This window comes from Melospiza melodia, chromosome 5, assembly GCF_035770615.1.
Source record: "Melospiza melodia melodia isolate bMelMel2 chromosome 5, bMelMel2.pri, whole genome shotgun sequence".
Taxonomy (NCBI): domain Eukaryota; kingdom Metazoa; phylum Chordata; class Aves; order Passeriformes; family Passerellidae; genus Melospiza; species Melospiza melodia.
This window is the reverse complement of record NC_086198.1, coordinates 4,325,898-4,353,158: the sequence shown is the minus strand read 5'-3', so window position 1 is coordinate 4,353,158 and position 27,261 is coordinate 4,325,898. Positions and strand designations below refer to the sequence as shown.

Below are 27,261 nucleotides of genomic sequence, written 5' to 3'. Positions count from 1 at the left end.
CGGAGCCCGGCTGCGGATGCGCCCCGGAGCTGATCCCGCTGCCACGAGCCTCCGCGACACTGTAAACCAGTCACTCGAATGTCTGTTCAGCTTTCTGACAGATGTTGCTTCTAATGTTATGCTTTGACATAAGCGTGCGGGTTTCGCCCTGCTCACGCTGTTGAGGTAAATGTTGTTTATTTAAGCTTGACATTCACGTATTAAAACGTCGAAAAATCTGAGTTTTTATTTGTTCTCTGGATATAAAATTGATGTGAAAATTGAGTTATGGTTTATTTATTATGGTTTATATACCTCCAGCTGCTGCCAGATCGTAGAAGTCTCCCAGGATGCACAGGTAGCTGAACATATATATTTATATATATATGTGAAAAATGTGTATTTTATGATTGGCTTTTCGCAAATATTAAAATTAATATTACATGTGTTATGTTAGAAAGTTATGCTGGATTAATTCTCTTAAGTTGTGTGTTAAATATAGTTTTAGGTTATAACATAATGTTAAAATAGAAACTGTGCTATGTAAGATACTTTTTTAAAAGAAATGACTGGCAGTGAGATAGCAGCCAGAGGACACCTAAATCTTTCAGAGAAAAAGAATTTATTGCTCTCTTATCAGAAGAAACAAACTTCTTCCCACCTTGCTCAGCCATGAAGATGCCATTAGGATGAAGAGGAAGAAGTTGATGATGATCAGACAGAATCCTGTGTTTGAATGGAATTTATGCATCATGCATGAGATGTATGAATATGCAACAGGCTATTGTTCTTAAGGGTTAATCCTCTGTTAATGTGTGTCCTTTTGCGGGCTTATGTTGCCCAGGAAAATGTACCTGGACTGTCTGTAACTCTTTGTTTCTATTGTCTCATACTGTCCTAATCCAAATTGTCCAAATTATTACTACTCTAATTACATGGCTATTTTTATAACCATTTTATTACAATTAAACTTTTAGAATTTTAAAAACAAGCGATTGGCGTTTTTCACATATGTATATTCCATTGCAGTGCAAAATAAGAGGTACGATAATAAACATTAAATGTTGATGTTGCGTGTTCTGTTCCTTGTGTGAGAAGCTGCCTACCTTGGCTGGCTGGCTGGCTGCCTCTAGGGCATGCCTTTATGGAAGCACTCGATGGGAGCAAGGTACACATGTTTGCTCCACGGGGCTGGAGGCATCAAGTGAAGAGTGCCCGAACGCGGCCGAACGTGACCCATTCGGTTCCCACTGGAGGCAGTGACAGGGGCAGCCAACTCCGTGATGGACAGAAGGAAAGCACTTGCCTTGGAGAGCCTCCCCAAGAGGGGTTTGTGTGTGCCAGCCGTGGGCTTGCACTGCATGTGAGCTGCACCACTGATCTGAATGCGGCCAGCTGACAGGGCTGAGAGAATGGTTTCCTGCAGCCCGATCAAAAATCTCCCTCTTCATCTGGGAGGATGCTTCAGGTTGTGTTGCCGGGCTTGCAAGGGTCTTTCAGAGGTGAAGAGATAGACGAGAATCTTGACTCTATCATCAGAAGGCTGGATTTATTATTTTATGAGATAAGTTACATTAAGACTATACTAAAAGGAATAGAGAGAAAAGTTCAGAAGCTTGCTATGCTAAGAATAGAAAAGGAATGAATCAACAAAGGAGCTCTCTCTGATTCTCCCAGAGAGAGCTTGGTCTCTGATTGGCCCTTAATTGTAAACATGCAACATGGGCCAATCCCAGGTGCACCTGTTGCATTCCACAGCAGCAGATAACCATTGCTTACATTCTTTCTCTGGGGCCTCAGCTTCCCAGAAGAGTGAAAAATCCTAAGGAAAGGATTTTTCACAAAAGATGTCTGTGACAAGGTTGGAAAACAGGACATTTTTGGGAAACTGAGTACGCAGCATCTCAGGAGCTGTCTTTATAGTTCCCCCTTACTGACTAGGTGCACAGAAGTTGCACAATTAGTTACCCTACCACACCAACATGAGTGCAAGAAGATGGCTAAGCCAAGGATCCTGCCATGCTCATAGTTATTCTTGAAGCTATGCCAAATCAGCAGTGATCAACACAGAGGAGCATATTGCTAATATGTTTTCATATTAAGATTGCTGTATCAGTTAGCTTTTTTTAGACAACTGACAAACTATCAAATATCAAAATGTTATTTAATTTCACATATATTCCTATTCAGTTTTAACCAGAAAACTTGGCAAAAGCAACCTGTTATACTTCAACTGACAAGTTTTCCAGCCCTAAGAGTGGGAAAACATAGCAATTTCAGTTTGCGAGACTTCTACTGGCATAATTTCATATGGACAACAAATGTTCATATATGGTTTGCTAATGAATGAAAAGAACTATTTAAATGCAAGAAAAAGAAAGCAAATTTAATGAAAGTAGCATCATTCAGGAAAGCATGAGCCTGAAGGTGAAATGAAAGACCTGATGATGGTTGATCACCAAGACAGTTAAAGAGCATGCAATTAATCTGGAGGGAAAAAAAATAGCATAATTCAGTTCAAAAAGTTCTCTACTGTCTGTGTGTCTGTTTCTGCACTCTTGAAGTATGAATTAAAATTGCAGTACTACAATTATCCACGCCAAATTCATTATTTTTCATAATTAGGATTTTGAGGATAAACCCATAACATTTACTAACTATTACTACTACTTACGATATGGCCTGAGGAGGAAAACTTCTGGTGGAATTTTAGTTAGTAGACTCCTGTAATGTGGCACATCTTCTGGAAACCTTGCTACATTTTTATTTCCCCTAAGTTTTTTCAAAGCGTTATACTGAAAACTCTTGTGGCCAGGTTGTGACTTGTTCTTCTGACAATGTGCTATTGTATCTGACATAACAGCCTCTTTCTTTAAGCACACATGGGAAGAAGGGTACACCTGGACTAGGCAAGATTTAGGCCAGGATCCTGTGTTCTAAACACAGAGTTGTGCTGACGGTAGGTAGCTTGACTTACTACAGGTGTGGGGCAAAATCATGCTGCCTGGCAGGTTCCATAGGACTTCTCCAGCTGTTGCCTGCTTTGCAAAAGCAGCAGCTACCCTGGATCAGCTGTCTGAACCCTCCTCTCCATTAACTCTGAGATCCAGAAGTTTATTTACACCTGTCATCTGCCTCAGAAGCGTTCAGATCTCTGTGACAGAACTAGAGGGCTCTAACTCAAAACCCCTGTTAAGACAGACATGCATTCAAATAGGCCAAATTTCTTTTAAATTTATGTCTGAACTCTACTCCTGTCCTTGCATGTTCCTCTCTTGTTCCATAGAAGGAGGATATATGTTAAAAAGTTTCAGGTATCTCAGGTAATCTTTCATTAGTTATTTTTGTTTGTGTCTCATTTCCTAACAGGATCCCAAGTGTGGACTATTATGACTTTGCTGGATAGATGTCAATAAACAATCTGAGCTGTTTACAAATAATTTAGATGCTCTTATTAATGAAAAGTGGTACAAGTTTCAAAGACATGCTAAATATGTAACCATCTGTCAAGTTGCTTATATTTTTAGCTTATATTTTTAGCTTACTTCTTATGAAACATTCACATCTACCTTTTGTCAATTTTATAAAAGCAAACTTAGTTGAGTTAGGGGAACCCCCAGTTTACAGACCCCCTTCCCCACTTTCTTGTTGCTTGCCAGCAGACTCTTTTAACTTTGCTGGCAAGCAAGATCTCTCCCCAAAAGTACCATATGTATAAGTTGTTGCTCAGAGAGCAATGTTTGCTATTTGGCAGAATATGGAGCATGCAATTTGGTAGTCCACCCTGAAATCAATCTCAAAACTTAAGGGAAAAGTAAAAAGAAATAGCTAATGAGCTGTTGTCTTTTTTTCTAATAGAATGAATTTTTCAGGAACTAATTACTATGTTTGAAGACAAAGACAAATAAATATGACAGTCTGTCTTTATATCTTTGTCTTACAGAGAAGAAATTGCTCTTGGAGAAAATAATTTTCATAGCTAGAGAACATTATTTTTTAGGCAAGACTCATCTGGTAAATATTTTTCCAAATAGGAATTTCTACCTGAGTTAAATTTTTCCATCCATACTTGCTTACAGTCTGAGGAGCACATTAAATACAAATGCAGCTGCTGGTATATGCTGCAGTTCTGAATTTCTATACATAATCTAATAAAGAATATGAAGTTATGGCTTCCTCACTGCTCAAATAACATTTGTTGCAATGTCAGGCTTAGCACTGTGAACAAAGTCCTATTTTGGAACCCCCTTGCTGGAAGACCTAAACAGGGTTAGCTGCAGAAGCTTGTTAGCAAACCAGCCCATTAATAGACTGCAATAAAGTGTTGGATTTTTATATTGTAGCATTTTCTGTAGGGAGCATAAGTATGTCAGAATTACTATAGGATTTTTACCTTTAGCATATAATTCTTTATACTATGCAATTTTGGAACTACTTATTCATAAAGATGGTAAGAAATGCAACTTATTACCAGCCTTTGATAGGTAATAACCTAATAGGATGATATCATGGTAATTATGGTGCCAATGGAAGCCTGTTGCAAATCCAGTATTTTCAAACTCAGGTGCCAAAATTCAGGACATTGAAATCTGTGTTTAGATGCCTACCTTTTTTACAGATTTATAAGCAGTAAATGCCAGAATTTCTTGTGCATGGTATCTGTCAGAATCAGTCAAGCCAATATTAAGGTATTTTTATGCTTTTCATGTCCTAATAGGAAATCATTACTCTTCTCTATTCTTAGATTTTGATGGCTTGTTTATTAGGTTACCTTTCCATAGCATCTGTTCCTTGAAAACTAGAATCTAGTGTTAGATTTAAGTTCTCTTTCTGTCCAAATGAGATACTATTTTGAGTATCACATTCTCAGTATTTCAGAGAAAATCCCGCAAAATTCCCTAAATCCAGAATTTTTGCACTTTATTATCTTTGGGGTCAGAAATGAGTATATAAATTATACTCTTTAAACAGTCTTCTGATCAATTTTTAAAACTACACATTTTTTCATGTCACATAAAAATTTTATGGACATACAGCGACTTCTGAATTTTAACTGTTTTCTTGTTTTATTCATACTTACGGCTCTAGTTATAGGTAAATATTGTCTTTGCAGTACCTTGATCACCTAATTTTTTCTTTGGTATCAGTATATTCTCCAGCTAGATTTGCTCTTTCTCTATGCTGTGTGTTATTTGCTGATGTTTTCTCTGTTTGTTTTTTCCTGATGTTTGTATCTGTCTCTGACCAGTCCTCTAATTTTGAAACTCCTTTTCCATTCATACTCGCTCTTATTCACATCCAAATTCCCCCTTTAAGGCAATCTCATACAATTTCATACCAAATTCAAAACACAACACTGTACCAGCTACTAACGAAAAATGTAACGTCATTCCAGCTAAAACCAGGACCGCAGAACACAGGTGCTAGAAAAACGGAATATATTGCACACGATCTTTTTTCATATCTCCATCCACAACTGGAAATCACAGATAATCTTGCTAAGCTGTGCTTTGGAAAGTAAACTGAGACACAAAGTCTCAGACTGCAAGTCTTCTGGCAATCCTAGTGATTCCTTCCAAAACATGAATTACCTTCTTTGCCCACCCATATTAGTCATAATCACAGATACTCCCTAGTTGGAAGCAAGAAATAAATTTTTGGCTCTCAGTATAAAATTTCACTTCCTTGGCGTGCTGCTTCTAGACTCAGCAGCTGCCTACATACTTCATAGACTTCTTTTTCTTCTGTTACCTTCCCCTTATTTTTCAAGGCTATTTTTAATATCTAAGAAGGTTATCTTCTATTCCTGTCCCTTCTGATTTGGCAAGATTTTCCTGTGATGATGTAGTAGCTTTTCATACTATATCCATGAGTTCTCAAATCTCTTGCAGCGTATCAACTTGCAAAAACTCCAAAATAACATTATCTGTAATCTTTACATCAGATACATTCTATAGACAGAAATTTTTACTCTTCCATACAAGTTATATTGAATACACGTATGCCTTCATATTTGGGCAAACTAGTTTGCTGTTAGTAATTTTTTCTTCTCCCGATACAAATTCCACTTATACTTGTTTTTTTTATTCAGTGGAACTTCTGTCTAACCTTCTTTATGTTTATGATAAGCTTTAGATTTTGGGTATGGAGAACTTTCCTATTTTTATTTATAATTTCCTGTAATTTATCTTAACTGTAGCTTTAGATTTCATTATTACACCGTGTTAACCTTCATGTAAGAGCTGCTATACAGAATCATTTTCTTCCATCTTTATATGGTATTTAGCATGGAAGGTTTTAAGCAATGTGCTAAACCCATTCTGTGATGAGAGATGAATTACCCCTTCAGCTAACCTGTGGGTTGAGGGTGGGGGGCAAGACAGTATCTCGGCATTCTCACATACACTGGCTAATTTAACTAAGTTAAAAAAAATAAAATCAACTGTTGCACTCACTCTGGGCTTGTCCTGTGTCTCACCTCAGCATGATGAAATCTCTTCAACCTACTTACTTGCCTTTCAAATTGCCAATACACCCAATTCCCCAAATTAGCTTCAAACACATTTTCCTTCCTTAGTGGGAGGATAACTGCTCTGTCCCTAGGACATAACACCAGGAGAACAGTGAGACACAAGGCACAATGCCTTCATTTTGTAACATCCTGAGTGTTAGCTTGGCATCAGGGCAGAGGGAGCTCAGGTGCCAGTATCATGTTGTATGTGAATACTTTTCATCTCTTCTGCATTCTGGCTGTTTCCTAGCCTCATTGAACTAATTACACAAGAGCAGCTAACAGCCACACTGCTCTAACTTATCAATAATGAAAAGTGAGCTGGAGCTGTCAGGAAATACATTTGACATCCTAACTTGGAAGAACAGGAACTCTATGCTCCCACTGCAGATATGAGGGGAAATATAACCATTAGTAAACCTAATTTATTTCATAAGTAGAGCTGACAGCATGATTCCTTTTCAATATTTCCTGGTACTTCCCTATTATAAGATTCTGCTTTTAGTCATCTACATCAGACAAACATGATTTGTTCAGACTGAAATAGCCCAAGCTGAGCACTCGCTACTACTAAGATTATTTTTTTATCTTTCAGTTTGTATCCATACTTTTTATGCTGTTGTAACTTTAAAACCATTCTAAATAAAAACATATTCACATTAGGAAGACATTGACTCAGATGGCAAAGACAGCATATAGTAAATGAGGAGTTTTAGCATGGAGGCACAGCAGCTCTGAGCTACAAAAGAGATGATTAGGTAAAGAAGGCAAAGAGCAGGATGTGATTTTTGAAGTAGGGATCATTAAGGAATTCAAAAGTGGATGGGCTATAGACTGTGGAAAGGGAAGACAGACATTAGTTAAGATTTATCCAATTCTTATTTTTCAGAATACAACAGAATGTTTTTAGGGTTCAAAGTATTGAAGAAAAACTGTCTTTTGAAGCCAGCCTTCACAGCAGCCTAGGGAGATAAAAAAATTAAATAACAGATGTGCTTTATTTTTTTCAGAACAGAGGAAGCAAAAGGGAACTGATATGCAATATTCTTCCTTTACAGAAAAGTAAACTAAAAAACTCCCTATTAGTTCTACAAAAACTTCAATAGGCTCTATAGGGACAGTAAGAAGGAGAACTCCAAATCACTCTGCTGGTATAAATGTCCTCTGGGGTAAGCCCTTTTCTGCAGAAGATGAATGTCCTAAACAGGCAAAAATAAGAAACAGGCCAGAAATCCTAAGAATTTTATGATCTTTGTGAAGACTGGCTACTCCTGTCGTGACAACTTTTTAGAATAAAAATGGTTTTTATGCAGTGTCTGTTAAATTGACTTTAGTGGTCTTTTAAAGGATTAGGAAACACAGGATTCTTGTAGGAAGATATTCTATGGATCAATTTCTTTGTGCATTTTGTGTTAGAAAATTCTTCAGTGTTTTGAACAGCACTTCAGCTGATTTGCAATACAAGAACCTGAAATTAGCACACTGGGATCAATATTGAGCAATATTTTGTCTCTGAAAGAAATTCACTCTGACAGAGATGAGTAAGAGCAGTGCAAGGAAATGGAGACTCTGGCTAAAAAGCTGGATACAGAAATCTCCTACAAAGCAGTACAAATTAGTTGATGTCACCAGAGCAAGAAAACCATAGTGACAGAACAAAATGTTATCCAGGTTCCAGAATACTTTATTATCACCACCCTAGGTCACTAAGCTTCACAAGCTATATCCATCAAATTTGATAGCAGTATATATACTCACAGCTGAAGCTAGAAGGTGCAGTGCTTTAATGTACTAACGATGTACATTAAGACACCTGGGTTCAAAGTCAGTTTATGACAGGAACAAAATGAGTTTGTTGGTCTCAGCCTGCACTCTAGTGGACAATTGCACATAAACCCAATCCTGAGAAGAATCCCAAGAATTACATTTGTTGGCCAAAACATATGGTGAAATTCATATTCTCTGTACGTTATTAAAACCAAATATTTTTGCATTTTGTGCTCTTCTGAAACACGGCAAGATGAGACATTTCCATCAGCACGTCTTTAATACTGTGTTCAGTATTCTTGTTACCAGGATTTGAAAGAATACAACAGAAGGTGACACGCTACAATGGAAGGCAGCAGAGGCAATGAAATGCTTCCATGTTAGAGGGAAAATGGAGATATGAGGACATACTGCCATAGCAGACATATATAATGTTTATGAGTAGGTAAAATATTTATCTTTATTTACCTTTTTTATAATAAAGGACACTGTGAAACAAAAAAATCTGTTACACTTAACAATGATAAAAAGTATTTTCTTCACACATAATTAGGCTGTAAACTCGGGTTTGAAAGGCATCTTAGAGGCCAGACTTAAACAGAACTTAAAAAAAAATTATGCTGTTACATGAATAATAAGAATAGCAAGGTAAGATAGTATTAAAGAGACTCAACACTAACATGAGGGAATCAAACTCTCACGATTCAAGATATAAAACAAATTGCTTTAAGCATGCGCAGAAACTATACTCACAGATGTTTTATTCCATTAATGTATTCCATACAAGGTTTACACATTTCAGTGGGCAGCCAGTAGAATGCTGGAGTCTCAGATTTATGTAGTCTGTGGTATTTCCTATTTGAAGAAATTAGCTGCAAAATGTTGTCTGGAGCTCTAACCCCACTTCAGGTTATTGCCCTTTATATTGTTTAACTTCTTATCAGTCAAGTGAACAATATTGATACCCAAGCATTTACATTTACAGTCATATGTCAACTACAGAGGCAATGTAAAAAAAATTATTGAGTCATCCTGTCTTTTCAAAATGTTATTTGAATATAAAAAAATGTTTGATATCACTAGCTTCAAATAGACAATTGCATACTATACATATAATATTAACATAAATACCTATTTTAAAGAGTCTTTTGATCTGTCCTAGTCCAAGCTGACCTTTTCACCATGTCATCTACAGCATTCATTTTCTGGAGTGTTTGAACACTTTTACAAGCCTGCATTTCAAGATCAAGATAAATTGAAAATTCATTTTTTTAATACAAATAATGTTCACCTTATGGTATGGCTACTGTTTAGCATGTCTGGAAGGGTATATTTATAGATTTTTCATAGTTAGAAAGCAGTCTTTGTCCATCTTTTAATGACAGAGCAGTCTCTCTGATAGTATTCTGAGTCCAAATTTAGAAAGTCATCAAATTTTGTAAAATAATATTGCCCTCAATTTCATGAAGAAGTGAACCTCCAGAGAAACTTTAAAGTGCAATTTATCAACATTAATTTCCTACATCCCCATAGTTACTATTATACTATTTGTTTATCAAAACTCTTACTTCCATGTTGCTTTCATAATTACTACTTCTGATTATTTTATTCCCATTCTTCTGAGATTTCATGGTTTTCCAAAAGGTTGAGCCAAAAAATATTAGTGTGAAAATATATGTAATCATTTACAAAGCCCCCACATTTTTTCTAGATTTTGTAGATAAAAACTGAATTGTAACTACTTTTTAAAAGTGAACTAAGTGAATTTGAAAGCCTCTAAAATCAAAAAACAAACAAAGAAATTTTAATCTCTTGTGGAAAGGAGCTGAACTCATAAATTCTGCTTATGCAAAGACAACAATATGCTTCCATGAGTAAAATCTTGCTCCAAAACTATGTTTTAATGGAATAGCTTGACAAGAATAATTTCTTTGAAGATAAAAAAAAATAATTAGAAATGTTAAATAGGACCCAAATTTGTCAAGCATAACACAGAGGAATGAAACAGCTAATGCTCATATAACTTCAAAAGAATTTGAATTATGCACTTAAATTCAGACTTGTGGCATGAACTAAGATAATTACCACATAAACAGAAGCTTTTGCAGTCAATAACAGTCATTGGATTGAGTTTGTCAATTTTTCTGAGCTGACAAATGAAAGGTGATAGCTGCTGAAATGAGCTGTGGATTATATGAGAAGTACTACGGTCTGTAAGAGCTAATGTTTTTATTCTCAAAGCCTGGAGCTGAAAAAGCATTCATAAAACCATTTATACCTAGCTAGTTTTAGTGCATCAGGTACCTAGGAAAGAAAGGTTTCTTGATAGAGGTAGTCTTTGTTTATACTTGGCATCAAACACAGCTTTCTAAAAATGTTTTTCTGCTCTATTCTCCCGATAATTCAACAGCAGTAGGACCAAGAAAACCTTGTCAGAAGTACCAGCTGCTTGCCCAGAATTTCTGTTGTACTCATGACCACCCGCTGGCAAATACTAATGAACAGAACAAAAATAAGATAGCTACAGCTCAAAATGGATAGCACAGGAAGTGGGATATAGCAAGTGCACAGACAGGAGAAATCCCACCCATGTACGAGTGGTGCCTCACTGCTAGAGAATAAATAAATAAAACCCAGTATTTACGCTATGCAAGATCTTAATCTTTATTTGTGATCTTATAAAAGAGCGTAAAATCCTTTCCTTTCTGCAGAGCAGAGATCTGTGCATACTAAAGGAGGAACACACTGTAACCATGACTATATATTCCTGGGATATAAACGACTGAATGACAGCTCAGGATCAGTCAAAGCTGATCAAAGCCTCAGGAATTTTATCTCCCCAAATTCTGTGGGAGCCCACTGTGACAAGCTTATCTCTTTGATCCCAAATTTAGAATATGTCAAAATAGGTTAATCCTACATGTTTATTTTCACACTTGACAATATTTTTTAAATTAAAATGGTAGGCAGGACTCAAGCTTTCAATTTTCTCACTGGTTTCTCACTTTTACTTGGAAAGTGCAATGGCACAAAGTTCTAACTTTTGAATTTCACTTTTTGGCTGAAGTATTTTCATCTTTTCCTAAGGTCTTCAAAAGGTTTCTGAATTGGTTTGCAGCGAAATATGAGTGTTAAAAAAACCTTAGAACAAAAGTCTTAAAAAGTGCCACGGAAAGGAAGTAAGAAGAACCCCCACCTGTTACTATTTTTACATCTCATTATTTTCAAAAGTTGTCGGTTTTTTAATGCTGTAATTGAATTTTCTTAGCCATGGTACAGATATGGTAGAGATTTCCCAGACCAGGCAGTCAGTTCCCTATACCCAAAGGTATGGTGCATCCAGACAAGCAGGTCATCACCCTGAGCAATGGATCTTCTAATGATCCTGCTAGCAGCTGAGTTACCCAAGGCTGATAGTGCCTTATATGAGGCTGATGAGGGGAACCCTACCCCTGCCCTCTGCTCAGTCTCACATTCATGCTCTGCAATCTCACCATCACTCCTGCACAGAGGCCCCAGTACTGAGCCGTCCCTTTGGTTCCGCTGGCCCTGGGTGTGCCAGAGCCGTGCCACATCTGGGCCACTGAACACCCACCACGAGGGGCTGTCCCTGGTGCTTTAGCAGGGAAGCTCAAGGCATATCTACAGCCTGACTGTGCACAGCATCACTTTCATCACAACTGTCACTCCAGATGTGACACCAGAAAGAGCGCCACAAAAATACAAATGGGGACAACTGTCCACTAAAACCGAGGGAGGGAAGCACAGGGTGGCTGCGTGAATTAAATATCCATAGGACTAGGGGAAAAAAGCAAGGGCAAATAAACACACAGGAAGTCCTAGACCAGCAAATATTCCCCCACATTTTTATTTCTTTGTTCTTTACAGACCCAGCTCTAAGGAAAGGAACCCCTGTCAGGAATCTCCTTGGAAAACTTGTAGACTAGATCATGGTCAAGGAACAGCTAGGGGCTTACACCCAGGCACTTCTTCCCTACAGTTCTGTTGTAATTCAATAAAGAGTAACAAAGTGAGAAGAAGGAAGTTTGCCAAATGAAGAGAAGGGCAGCTCAGAGTCTCAACTTTGTACAGGCACCAAGGAACCTATTTAAAGATACTGTAGTTGAAGTACACGCTTTCTCTAAAGAAAGACCTCAGAAAGGGCAAAGGAAGCTGGTGTTACTAACCAGCAGGGTAAGTAAGGCTGTTAGAAGCAAAAATCTGTCTTTGAAAATGCTGAAGTCATGTTCAAATTACAATGAAGAAAGAGTTACAAACTCTGCAAGGTTAAATGTGAAAACATAATAAGGCAGACCAAAAAGCATCTGAAGAATACCTAACAAAGGAATCAAAACTAATAATCCTTTTCACCACAAAACACATCAGGAGCAGGAGGTTTGCCAGAATCTGTAAGGCTAGTTTGTTTTCACAGCATAAAAGAGTACTCAGAGAAGTCAAGGTCGTTGCAGAGAAGCTAAATGAACCCTTTGCATTGGTGGTCGCTGTGGAAGGAACTGGGAAGATTCCAAAATCAGAACCCTTCTTGGCAGGGAACTCATCTGAAGAGCAGTCTGAAATTGAAGAGATTATGTAATAAACAGATAAAGGGAAAATCACCAGGAATATATAGTATACACTCCAAATTTCTAAAGGAACTCAAGGACAAAAGAGCTGAATTACTCACTGCAGGGTTTAACCTATTGCTTAAAATTGCTTTACTTCTGGAAGGCAGAAGATGTGAAATCGATCTTTTAAAAAGGTTCCAGGGAAAATCTGGAAATAGTAGGAATCTAAGTCTGATGAGTACAGGACAAATTACAAGAAACCTTGATAAGAAACAGAATCAGGAGACACCCGGATAGATCTGATTTATTTGGTAAGAGTTAGCATTCTGTGGAGGAACACACTACTTTACAATACCGATAGTTCTTCAAAGGAGTTAAAAAGAATGTGGATTTTATAGGAATGATGACATTGACACAGCATACTTTGATTTTCAAAATATATGAGTTCAGGTTAGAATTAGGGTTTTCTAAACCCAAATGTCTGCAAGGGTGGTAAGACTGAAGATAGAAAAAAAAGACCATCAAGACACGCCTTGGGGATGCTGGTTCATAGGGAGCACATTATGTGAGGGCACACTAAGCAAGTTCAGCATGGTCTGGCATAGGCTTGGGGCAAGACTAAGGAACAATTACTTCAAAGAGTGTGAATAGTGTTCTCAAATAAAGGAAAAGGCACAGAAAAGCAAAGGCAATGAGAAACTGTTCCCTGTGTTGTTATTTTCAGTGCTTTCAGATGTAGCTCAGTAAATAGGATTTTGTCAATACAAGTAAAAGGCCAGACACTGATACGATCAGATAGTGCTGGGTTTCAGGAGCTGTCTGGGCCTGTCTTGACATAGGCTGATTTTAATTTGGGGTTTTCTTGTGTGTGTGTGTGTGTGTGTGTGTGTGTGTGACAATCACCTAGTGGTCAAGCGAGTATTGCCTACCTGGGTTGATCACAGTCTGTGTGTACTTTATATGGCAAAAGCATAACTATCCCATTGTAACAGTGGCTTTTTACATTGAAAGGAGCTGTGGGGAAAATTTCAGGCTTGAGAATCATCTGATTATCCAATGAGAAGAATGCAGACTGCTGTTAAGAAAACCCAAGCAGATCCCAAATCAAGGGGAAAGAGACTCCTACTCTGAACACGAAGTCTTTCCATCAAAGGACTCAGGAGGTCAATGACACATCCATTTCTGAAGCAATCTTTTTAAGGAAGATGGAAGTTGTTAACCTTAGGACCCATTGGCACATCCAGAAGGTGAGTACAGCCTCAGAGAAAGTAGGAAAAACAAAGTTTATAGGAACAATTTCAGCTGTATTGCTATTGTATTTTTTCTGCATTAATGGGGTAAATTGTACGATTAGATTATTAAAATATGAGCAGGTTTAACACTACATTTGTACCTCTTCTTTCAAGGCATGATCCTTTTAGCCCATAGGATTTGAAAGTAACATGAGTACAGCCTCAGGTTAGGGCAAGTCCTAAGGTCTAGGTTTAAAGTTTGAAAAACTAGAAAGCTTATAGAGGGTGATGAGGCTGAGGGTAGAAAAGGGACTCCAAGGAAGTGCAGGACATGTGTCCAGGAGATTCCAAGGTAGAACATTATTCAAGGGACCTTAAGCATGCCAGTAGGCTTCAGCCTAAGCTCAGTGTTAGCCTTTGACAAAGGTCAGAAAAGGTGGTTGAAAAGAGTGTGCTTCTTGATTCAACATGGAAGAAAATATCTGGGAAAAAAAAGGACCTATCACAAGTTATGACATGCATGTATTATCTCAGAAGCAATATCTGTATTGCTCTTTATAGATTCAGAGAATCATAGAATCATTTAGGTAAGAAAAGGCCTTTAAGATCATCATGCCCAGCCATAAACCACTTCCAGGTCCACTCTTTGAACCTGAGCTGTTGCTAGGTTATGATTAAGGCTTGTTTCAATACAATCCTGACAGGGATGTGGGGACAAAGTAAGAACTAGAACCCCCTGGGAGTAGAGGGCAGCCTAAAGGACCCTGCATCTGTCTAAACAATAGCAGCTTAAAAAGAGAGGCTTCCTGCATGGATAAGTAGTTGATTAAAAGATAAAAGTGAGAGCATCAGAGTATATGGTCAGTATTCATTGTAAAAGAGGTCAAAAGTGGAGTTTCACAGTGGTCTGTATGAGATATGTTTTCCACTATATTTATAAATGGTTTTGAAAGGAGAGCCAATAATGAGATGCCAGTGTGTGCTGGTGATACCATAAAATTAATAATTAGTGAGACAAAAGTTCGTTGTGAAGAACTGCCGCAGTCCCAGAGACCGTGAAGCCCCTAAACATAGAATACAAACTGTGTCTCCTCTTTGAAGGGAGCGAAAGAGAATATGCCAGAAGGGACATCTGCTGGTCCAAGATTATGTAGAGGGAGATGCCAGCTTTGTTACTTCACTATATGGCCCCCAGTTACAACTCCATCTGGTAATGGTTCAAGGGGCTTTGGGCTTGCAGAGTCCAAGAGATCAATTGTCACGATGGAAGTGCCCAGGGGCCAGAAATCCTCCAGAAGCAATGTTAGGATGTATCAGTCAGTGTGGTGAAAGCATTAAGTCACATGAATGGCCAGAGAACCAGCCCTCTAAGGCTCTACCAACTTGTGCAGCTGGTTGTAGTGGTCACATTTATGAAACCATAATTTGCACATAGAACACAATTATCTCTGCATGGAGAGTCACAAACTCAGGCTTTGCTTTCAGATTTCAGGAAGGCAACAATGAAGATGCTTACATTTTCATCTTTATTTTTGTCATTTTTAAAATCTGTATCCACTAATAAATCACAAAGACCAGAAATACAAACTATGCAAGGAAAAAATTTTGTTGCAAATAAAGCTCTACATTACCTTTAACATGTCCACAAAATTTTCAGTGAAGGAAAAAACACGATATGGCAAAAGTCTCAAATCAGACTTCTTTCCAACATGAATCACTATGGAATTCATTGGGGTTTCAGTAGCAAGACTTTTAAAAGGAATTCCAGTTTTAAATATATAACAGCCTAATAGGTTGGAACAGTAATTCTTCCATCAAATTTAATGGGTACTTTTTAGATTTCATGTGTTTGTGACATTTTTGCAGACTCATATTTCTTTTGCTGTTTTCACATTGTAACAGTCGCACCCCAGGGTACTCTTTGAAACTGTAACTGATGTAAAAACCTGAATGGCAGATTTTTGTGCACAAAATATATGTTTCAGGACATTTTAAAGTATTTCTTGATGGAATCTACTTTGTTCTCTATTAGGTTGCAGTTCATTTCTGTTATGTGAAAACGTATTTTTGCATTGGGTACAGTACCAAACACATTGCTTTATGTACTGTCTGTAAAATGTTAAACATTGCTTATGGCAGTATGACAGGTATCTAAAAATACAAGAGGAACATTTCTATTTTGGTAAACTGCCCAGATCTTCCACACAAATAGAATATTTAATAGTTTGGTGTGAAGATTACCAAAATGGAAATCATGCATAACAAACTAGCTTTGTTTCTTTGGGAAAATGATAACAAAAGCAGACAAAAGTAAAGAAGCATATATTATTTACTTGGATTCCAAGGAAGCTTTTAATCCAGTACCAAATACATTATTAATGAACAGGGTAAGAAGGTAAGGAAGTAATTCTCAACTGGACAACAAACTGGCTTGCTTTCCAAGTCAAGGAATGGCCATAAATGTGAAAGGAAGATGACAAATGCAGAGAGCTTAGCATTAGATCCACATCTGCATCACACCAAAGAACAGAATAACTGACAGAGCTTCAAGGTGTGCAATTTCATGTGTGAGGAATACAGGTAACAGCTGACCATGAACAGAAACAAGAACAACACAGCTCAAATTCAGTGGGGGAAAAAAGGTGGATATGTATATGCTATAAAAGTGAAGATTTATAATGTATAAAAGTAAGTATGTTAAAAGTAAGTATGCTAAAAGTAAGAATACTAAAAAAGTAATGGAGATTATGCCCTAAATTGTGGGTTGTACTGAGCATGTAAAAGACCTTGTGGTGTTCAATAAAAAGCTTACAACATCAGGTAATTAGATAAATTATTTCATTAAATCCTGTTCAAACTATTTGGTAAAAATGTAAAATACCATTAATCATTCAATGTCTGGCAGCAGCTAGAAAGGACAAAAACTATATACAGAAGATGGAGAATGCTAAATCCAGACTCACAGTACAAAGGAGCATGGCAAGAATTGAAAACTAGAATATTGTTTTGAATCTGTTTCAGGAAGACAAAGATTAACACTTCTTTCCATCAGTTTACTTGTTTGTCTATGCAGTGACTGGTAATTATGCCAGCAGGCACATCAGTGATTGATGGAATTGCAAAATGAATTTTACTCTGAGAATTTTCCAGTTACTGCCAAAAATCAGAAAGAATAACGGAGGTAGAGGACAGCCCTTGTTGGAAGAATGCTGTGATATTTCTGGGAACAAAGAGAGATTTAGTGCACTATAGTTCAAAAGTGTACGTATTAAGCACTAAGTGATGCTCTTTGTTGCTATACTCTCTAACCAGTCCAATATATGCTAAACTCATCACTGGTGTATATATCCTTGCACTTTGAGTGCTGCGGTGTGAATTCTCCCCTCACCCTCAAAGTTTGTACTCAAGAACAGTAAGTGACAGCAGAGCTATTGCTACCAAATCCTGGATTTCCATAAGTCACATGGGAGACATGGAGTCTCCCACCTGCCTTTTCAGTTTCCACATGCAGAAGAAGAATGAGTTAGACAAGATGGTCATAAACTAAAATACATGAAGTTCCACCTCACCATGGGGAAGAACTTCATTACATTGAGGGTAGTAGAGCACTGCCCATGGAGGTTGAGGAGTCTCCTTCTCTGGAGAGGTTCAACCCACCTCGATGTGTTCCTGTGTAACCTGCTCCAGGTGACCCTGCCTTGGCAGAGGGCTCAGACCAGATGGTCTCCAGGGTCCCTTCCAACCCAAACAATTCTGTGATTTTGTGAAGATAAGGCAACAGCAAGTGTAAATGTACATAAAAGTGTGCATATAGCCATACTCATTAGAATCAAGATAGCTTATTCTTTTAACAGCTCCTAAATAAACATTTGCCTGAAGCTGAAGCAAAGAAATAAGTGATGCTGCTTGAGGAGTTCACAGAGGCAGTAAGTTTATACTAAACACAAAAAGCAGTGTGGTCAACTAAGTGGCCAACTCAGTCCATAATTATGGATGGTTTGTGGATCTTTACATCTTTGCATCTGGGACTAATGTTTGCTCTCTGGTAGATCTATTTGTTGAACTCCACTAAATAATGATCTTGCTTTGTTATTCTAACTTCTGTTAACTAGAGGAGCAAAGCAGAGTGAAACCTGCATCTTTCCAGGTGTTTTAGCCTGTTTCTCATCTTCTGAAACTCAGAGTCAATTCTGGTCACATAAAACCCATTCTGCACTCCTCACACTGCTTTTTCATGGATTTGCAATCTGAAGATCTTAGATCCCTGTATTCTGCAGCCTCAGGCCAAGCTAACTGAAATCTAGAGGATGAAGAATGTGAGGTTATAGCTTGAAAGAGATGCTTCATTGCCAGCCTCTATCAAAATAACCTCTACCTGTATGACAGACAAAATTCTGGAGGGAGAGACATAGGAGAAAGAAACAAAAATAGAATCAATTCTTGCAGAGAAAAAAGACAATCACACCTGATCACTACCTTCTGCTTCATCTGCAAGACCAACTACACTATAAAACAGACCCTTCCTCAATGACACAAACCAAAATTATGCATATATATTTCCTCAGTATTTTTAGGCCAGAGGTTAAATGATACCATACCTCATTATTGAAAGAATTCAAATACCAAGATATTAAATGCAGCATAAGAAAATTAATAGAATAGAATAGAATAGAATAGAATAGAATAGAATAGAATAGAATAGAATAGAATAGAATAGAATAGAATAGAATAGAATAGAATAGAATAGAATAGAATAGATCTTTTTTTCACAGTGAGTTCTAACCTTCACTACATAGAGCAGTATTTTACTACTGATGTCAGATACCTATGGAGAAAATGGGATTGAAAGCAGTGATTGTGAGGGATCCTTCCTGACAGGTGTTTTTGCTGGAGATCAGGGTACTGAGAAGAAAATAAACATTTTCCTTGTCCCATCTGAATCCTTCTCACAGCAAGGGCATGAACTAATCTCTGCCATGCTGACCCATTTTGTGTTGGCCTTTTTTTGTTCCTCTGTGTTGTTAAACCTATCTAAGTGGATATGGACAATGCTCATGGTATTCTTTTATGATTCTTTTGAATTAGCCTGTGGCTGTTCTTGCTTAACTCTTAACATTTTAGATATTTTCATCATCTTACTGGGTGATGGTAATATAAAGGTGCTGTCAAATGTTCTGATGAATCTTAGATCTATACTTAATATCTAATATTTTCATAAGGAGTTTTTCCTCAAAGACTTTCAGATATCCACCTTTGGTAGGTTTCCAGATTTTGTATCCACACATTAATATGCAAACTATACCTGCTTAAAGCAATCTCCTAACACTTCATAATATTTTCAGCTTATAACTTTTGAATGCTCATTTTTAATACTAATAACCTTTTTTGGTAGAATATGTAAAATAGAGCAATCTGCAGTTAGCACAACTGGCATCAGGGGCATTATCCCTACTCTTGGTGAGTACAATGATGAATACAAATAGGCCCAATGCATTTGAGAATAATTTCTTGGGATCCTGTTCTGGACAATTTTCCATTTAATTGTTTGCTTTATGAAGCTTTCAAGACATCCAGAATTTTTTTATAAGTATTTCTACTAAGTTGGAAGAAATACAATAATATATTTAATAGGAATGTACTGAGTGAAGCTATGAAAATGAAATGAGAGTAGAAGCAGAAATGGAAGCAATCTCATCACGGTACTATAAAAAAAAAAAGACTTACTGTGAGTTCCTTGCTTTATTTTATTATATTAAAAATAATTAATATATTATGTGTACTTACTGGTAGCTCATTTGTAAGTAAATGGTCATCAGCTATGGTCTATATGGTGATCTTACATTATTTACTAGCTCCTGATCCACATCATCCAAATGTAAGCATTAATCAATAAATCATCAATACCTCACTTCTTTATTTTATGAGATTTAAATTATGTAGCTTTATATATATATAATATATATATATGCACAATAATATATATATGTAAAATGCCCAGCCTTTCCAAACCATCAGAAGTAAACTTATTTCTAATCAGTAAAGACGCACATATCACTTGGGAGCTGTGACTAGTTCCATATACAAAGTAAGGAATTTGAATATCATAAGATAAAATGGCAGAAGTTGTTTATGCATTTGAACCTTGCAGCCTTAGAGCTTCAAAGATGAATGGACTGGGTCCCACGTTTAGGCAATGCTTTTATTTTATTAGGAATTTTGCTCATGTGTCATGAGAATAAAGAATGCTCAAGATCTCGCATTTCAGAAGAGAAGAGAAATAGTGTAAGTTAAGTCTCACTGAGGTATAAGTTGATTCTCTCTGAACTCCTGCAGTAATTTTTAAAGGATAGAATAATGGAATGCCTTACTACAACAAAGTATCTTCTCCTTGAATCTGTAAGATTTGAAGTGGTTGAAAGGAATGGTAAAACTTAATAAAAACAGTTTTTGTTTTTCAATAAACTGCTTCCTTCAGGAAAATGAGATGGTTAATGACAACAGTAAATGCTGAAGGTACAGCTTGACATACTTTCTGTAGTGGAAGTCATGTTGGGCTTGTAGTAGGCCTTAGGCTGAATGTTTAAGTACAGCCATACTTCACCCACAGGCTTGAATGGCAGTTCAGTTCACTTAGGAATTTAACTTTATTTCAAACCACAGGGAAAAACCCCACAACCTTTAAAACTTCTTACTATTACCCCAAAACTTTTTTTAAAGGTGTCTTTTGAGAAGAAAATCTAACCCATTAATCTGAATGACAATTATTACTGTTCTCAAAATGAAACCACTTAAAGAATCTGGGTGCTCTTATGGAAAAGTTTAAAACTATTATACTTCAAATTAAATTTGAATGTATTACATATTGAGTTGCCTTTTTCTTTTCTCCCAACGATTTTAATTACTAGTACATTTGCATGAAAATAGGATCTTTATTTCTTGAAAGCTCATCAGCTCCTGCTGCTTATTCTTCATTGTAGATATCACATGCGAAGGGTTAGATCTTTAGGTGAGGTAGAAGCAAGAGCAGATGTGCTTAGAAGAAAGTAAGTTTTTTATGCAAATACTATTTTTAATAAAACAAAGACAATAAAAAGTGAAGATACATGCTCTGAAAGCAAAATTCCAATATCTCTTTGAGGGTACAGATGTCCCTCCAAACAAAAGTAATTTTAAAACTGTATATAAAACATGAAAATACAATATGAAACCCTAAAGAATTTTACACCATTGCTTACTCAAAATTCCCTTCTTGATACTCATGCCTTTATTGTACAAAAAGGAAACATGACACCCAGGCAGTCAGGTTCATTTAAACCCTCAAAAGAAGATTTTTCCTACAAAAAGTTTCTAATTTTTGATGGTCCTTTCTGAAACAAATGGCTGATTTTTACCTTCATACTGTAAAAACCAACTGCCAAATGCTTATGTGAAGAAACTATGAGCAGCCAATACTGAATGAACACAAAGTATGAAGTAATTATTGGCTTCTCCATCTGCAGATCCAGTTGTAATGCAGTGGTGCAGCTCTTTGAGGGAGTTTGCACCACCACATATCTGTGCTTTCAAAAACAACTGAAGGTATTTAACAGCATATTTAATATGAGACTCCTGCTTCTGCATCTTGATAATGGAGCTTGATTCCAGCTACCAACAAAACTGAGTATGTGAGAAGAGTAATGAGAGTCTGAGCTGTATTTGCGCTACAGGAAAAGCCATCAAATGCTCACACACTGCTCTGCTTTAAAAGTGCTACTGTGCTCTACTAAATTTTATTGAATATTAACTGGTCTTCAGATAGCTCTGGCTATTGAGATAATAAATGTGGCAGTTATGTTTGACAATCATTGCAACTGCCTGCAGCCTATCTGGGAAGCACCCTGAAGTTCATCACACTCCAGGCACCAGACTGGTGATGACAGTAAATGAGCTGTTATTCATCAGGTATTCCAAAGCTGGGAACAAAAATTTGGCTCTGTAAATGCTTTGGAATAACAAAAGGGCAGTAATGACTGTCATGGCCAGATCCCCAGCCTGCGTAGGGTAAACTGGGGGCAGTACCAGTACCCCAGAGGGCACCACTGGGAAGGGGAAGGGGAAGGAAAAAAGAAAGGAGAAAGGATACAGGGTTGGGTTTATAGCATGAATTCTGCTAAGAAAAATACATCTCTGTCAAAGCTCTGGAAGTGGTATTTAGCCTCATTTCTTCTGGTACAGAAAATGGCACAGAGGCAGAGGTAGGGCCCAGAGAGTATTTTACCTGCAGCCAGGAAATATTGACAGTGCACTCAGATACTTATTCAAATCTGCAAAACAAATGAATTGCTACTAATAAAAACAAAGCACAGATTCCCTTTTACATTGTTTTATCCTGTTTAAAAGACAAACATTTGCACGCTGCAAGCCTCAAATGGATAAATGCTACCATGAGAACTTACAAGCCATCTGCTAGCTTCCTAATGAAGCCAGTAACTATTATTGTTTACAGTTGAACACCGGGGGTCATGTATATTTGCTGTAATGAAAGAATCAATGCGTCACTGCAGATGCTAAAAGGGAACTTTTTTTCCAGACGGCTAATTATAAATACAATAAAGTAGCAAATTAAAAAAAAATCTGTTCATTTCCATAGAGAAATAGTGCTTGGCACAACAATTGCAAAACACAGCACTGCTCTGTTTTCTAGTAGTCTCCACTTGACAGGCTCAGCGTACAGAAACAGAATCACAAAAAGTTACTCTTCAATACTTAACAAATAGCCGATCACCAAGGGGTTCTCAGCCCCTAATGCTCTAATCTTCACAAACCTCCTACATTATTTAATTGTATTGTTTATCTGAATATAATGATGAAGTGTGCACTAGCAGATATCTCTCTGGTGCTGTTTCACTCTGTTTTTCTTGCTCAAAGAAGATACATGATATATGAAAACTTGGTTGAGCTATTAAAAACATCATGAAGTTTCTAGGCTTTTTCAAATGTTTGTTGAAGAGAAATTGATGCACAGCAGTAATACAATTAATTTCTAGTTTAAGATTTAATCACACAAAAAATAATACACTTACAAAATCTGACAAACTAATATTAATATTAATTAGTTTGTCAAAACATTTAGCAAAACCAAAAAATGATAAAAAACTGGACCTTCATACATGATGGAATTCTACATTTCACTGAAAAGAAGCCATTAATTTTGAAATTTTATTAATGGCCTTTATTTTCTGTAAAAACACTATCTTAATTTCAGGAAATTTCCTAAAGCCTATGAACCAAGAGACCTTACTTGCCTTGCTGAGTCAAAAACCTGCAAATGACTCCTCATTACCCTCTGATACCATCAAGGCCATGACACAGCCTTCTTGCAGCTTGTGCTCTCCTAATAACACTTTCAACATACAAAGATCTACATACCTATCATATGGGTAAAATGCAGTAAAACATAGTGGCTAGATGGGATGCAATAAACAGGAAAACTGCATTATTGTAGGCCCCAAATCAATAAATCCATAGGAAAGAAAGGGAACAAACAATATTCCACTCTTACAAAAATAAATGTTAAATGTTAAAGCAAATTTGCTATAAGCATTTATGAAATTGATTTATCATTGCTGGTCACCATGTTGACTTAATTCCTATAAGAGCTGTTGCACTTGTTCTCAGGGTTGTCTTATGTAACACTTTATTTGCTGTGTATGCTCCCTGTCATGCTGTTTATCACCTCTGGGGCCTGGATTAAGGGTTTAATTTTGTTGTACTTTGTAAGACTGGCTTATGATAGGATAAAATTACTGGCCATGAAACTCATCTAGTATTTTTACTCAGCATTACCATCATCTCAGTACTTTGGGAGCCATCTCAGAACTATTAATTATTAATAATGACACTCTTTACCTCTTCAACTCAGAGTGCTAATCTGTGGGGAACACAAGGGAGGATACTTTCCTTTGCTCCTCCACCTTCCCTTTCTCCTTCACCTTCCCATTCTCCTCCAAGCTAGTTAAAACAGCTCTTGAAAAATTTTTATATCCTCAGGATGTTCAAACCAGCATATTCCTGTTGATACGTCTCCTACTCCTGAATATGTTTCAGGGCATGTTGAAACAACTGTTTAAGAATACCACTCAGAGATCTACCCCAAGGCTGGATAGTCAGAGCCAGTACCTCGGACAGTGCAAACCTCCAATGTTTCAGAACTTCATTTCTGAATCAGTGGAGAATACTGAATAGTTAGTAAAATATTTGGGGAAATTATGCCATCACCCTGACCATTCCAGAGAGACACAAATCACTGCAACATGCTGGGGACTGGCCCAACCAAGCCCTGCTCAAGGCTACTCAGCACATGCAAGGGGAAAAGAAAGTGTTTGCAACTGATGAGAAAACAACAGGTATTGCAGCTACTCCAACACCTGCAACCTGCACTACAGCTACTCCAACACCTGCAACATGCACTACAGCTGCTCCAACACCTGCAACCTGCACTACAGCTACTCCAACACCTGCAACATGCACTACAGCTACTCCAAGCCCCCTGACAGGCTTGAGTAGACACAGGCATGTAGCTACTCCAACCCCAGTGACTGACACAGCTACTCCAACCTCCACGACAAGCACTGCAGCTGAACTATTGAACCAACCTTTGCCATAATCAGTTGCCCAACAGACAAGTAGAAATGTTGGAAGCAAAAGTCAACTTATCTAGAAAAGGAAGAAATTCTTCCCTTACTAAGGGCAGAAGTGACAAGCAGACTACTTGAGAGCAGGACCATCAGGAGAACATGAGAAAGAAGATGCAGAACACATAAAGGAGAGGGCAACCTATCCCCAAGTCAGATGTGAGATATGTGAAAAGATTTCAGCCATCATCCAGGTGAGTACTTGTCACCTCACAGCTTTGCTGTGGAGATAACCCTGAAATTAGAAGGTAGGAAAGCCAAACAGCTGGGATCCTTTTCTAGGGAAGAGGGCATTGATAATGCAGTAGGAAAAGGGACACAAGTGTTCAGCTTCTGGAGCTGACACCTGTCAGGCCCTAGGGAAAGGTATCTCTTCAAGAAGAATGGAGAAAGGTGCATGTGGAAGATGGGCTCATATCGAGCCCAACACCATCGTATGCCAACTCATTGTCAGTAATGACACAGAGAGACAGAGAGGGACAAACAGTGGGTGAATTGGCTGTCCAGCTCTGGCACTATGAAGAAAGTATCCCTGCCTCATTATGGACCTATGCCTCAGCTGTGGAGAAACCGCCCAAAAACCTGTCCTGTGAATTCCAGCTATTCATATATTCTACTCCCACCACTACAGACCAGTATCTCAGCTACAAGGACTCTGCTCAAGAGAGAGGACAGAGTGACTACACACCATGGGTCACGCCGTGGCTTTATCTGCATGAATTCAGAGAGGACATGAGGAAAACCAACCTCAATCCTAGAGGGACAGGTATGGGAGTTCCAGAGTGCTCAGTATATAAACCAGGGGGAAAGGTGGCCAGGGGTCACTGCTTGGGAACATCTGTCAGTGGGTGGTGAGAAATTGCATTGTGCACCACTTGATTTGTATATTCCAATTCTCTTTCTATAATAATTATTACCATCATCATCATCATCATCATCATCACAATCACCATTATTCCTTTCTTTTCTGTTTTATTAAATTGTCTTTATCTCAACCCATTAATTTTAGCTTCCCCCCCCCCCCAGTTCTCTTCCCTATTCCAGTGGCAGGGGGACAGTGAGCAAACAGCTGTGTGGTGTTCAGCTGCCTGCCAGATTAAACCACAATAATTTAATTTCAGTTCCTACTCTGACAATGTTTCCATCTTCATGAACTTAAGTGAATAACTTAATTTATATGTCTTAAGGCATAACATGTCTGAAATAATTCTTTCTTCCCCTTACCATAGGCAAATGTCTATGAACATACTGGCTTCTCCAAATTACAGGAGAGTCAGTTGCAAGAATTAATTAGTTAATGTTCGCAAAGTGCTCTGAAGAGAAAGCACTCTATAAATGCTAATTATTAAATCAAAGGTTTATCTGACTTTATTACCAAACCACTAATAAAATAAGTTACATAGCTGTTGCAGGTTGGAAAAAGCACTTTTGCTGTCTAAAAGATATAAAGGTTTTAATTAGTAAATATTTTGAACGCATTTTGCTGAGGAAAAAAAAAATGCTAACTGTTAATACAGGTTTTCCCTAATGTATATGGCTACAAAATATGAACTCCTGGATGCTACTGTAACTTCTGCATATATCATCTAAAGTTTTGTCCCATGGCAACAATATTTTTATTTGACACAATTTTTGTAATATTTATGAAAAAATTTGTACTTATGCTTGTCAAATAAATGTTTGAATGCAGCAAGAGATTAAAGGTATCATTCTTAGCAGAGAATAGCAAAACCTAATGTATTGTCAAATTATACATTTATACACTTACCATTATTTTTGCCATTTAACTTAAAATCATCTTTTGCTAAGTTTCCAAGCTTCTGCTGATTCACAAGGCTCAGCACTTCCAAATGCTGTACTGTATTTGCATGTATGTGTTCTGTTATCCCCATGTGATCACAGCACAAAAAAAAAATCTAATCTTTTTAGATTAAATCTTAAGCATGCAAACAGATTTGAAAACTTTTCTGTGTAGGCAGTTAGAAAGACTGAATTTTGCAAGTGCCTCAAACCTTTGGAAACACTGTAGATCTCTAGCTCTTCGCAGTTTGATCCTGCTAGGAGAAACCTTTTGCTCACCTGCTTGTGACACTTGTTTCCCCTCTGGATGTAATAATATAAACTTGGGCAAAATAATAATAATAATACGTTGATTTGAGTGCAATAATTAATGTACTAAGAGAACTGGTTCTGATGCATCCCCTTCCTACATTTTTGACATATACTTTCTTTTAGAGCCTTCCAAATGATGATGATGATGATGATGATGATGATGATATTATTATTAGTAGTAGTAGTAGTGGTAGTAATAGCAGTAGTAGTAGTAGTAGTAGTATCAGATATTGAGCAGTATTTCTCAAGTACCTGGATTAGTGGTTTGAAAAGAAATTTGAAAGTAGATCACAATAATCTTATTCCCTGTTGTAATGTCTGCCTGTGACTGTAGAAAATCAGAAACCTTGAGCCATAAAAGTCCTATTAGCCTGCTTTGCTGAAAGAGAAGAAGTGTGACAAAATCCTCCCTACTTAAAGCT

The 27,261-nt window shown here is 37.4% G+C and overlaps 1 protein-coding gene across 3 annotated transcripts in view; it reads right to left on the bottom strand.

Annotated features, from left to right (window-relative positions):
* Positions 1-27,261, bottom strand: part of DCTD (dCMP deaminase) — a 59,199-nt gene that overhangs the window by 19,668 nt on the left and 12,270 nt on the right. The window lies entirely within an intron of this gene.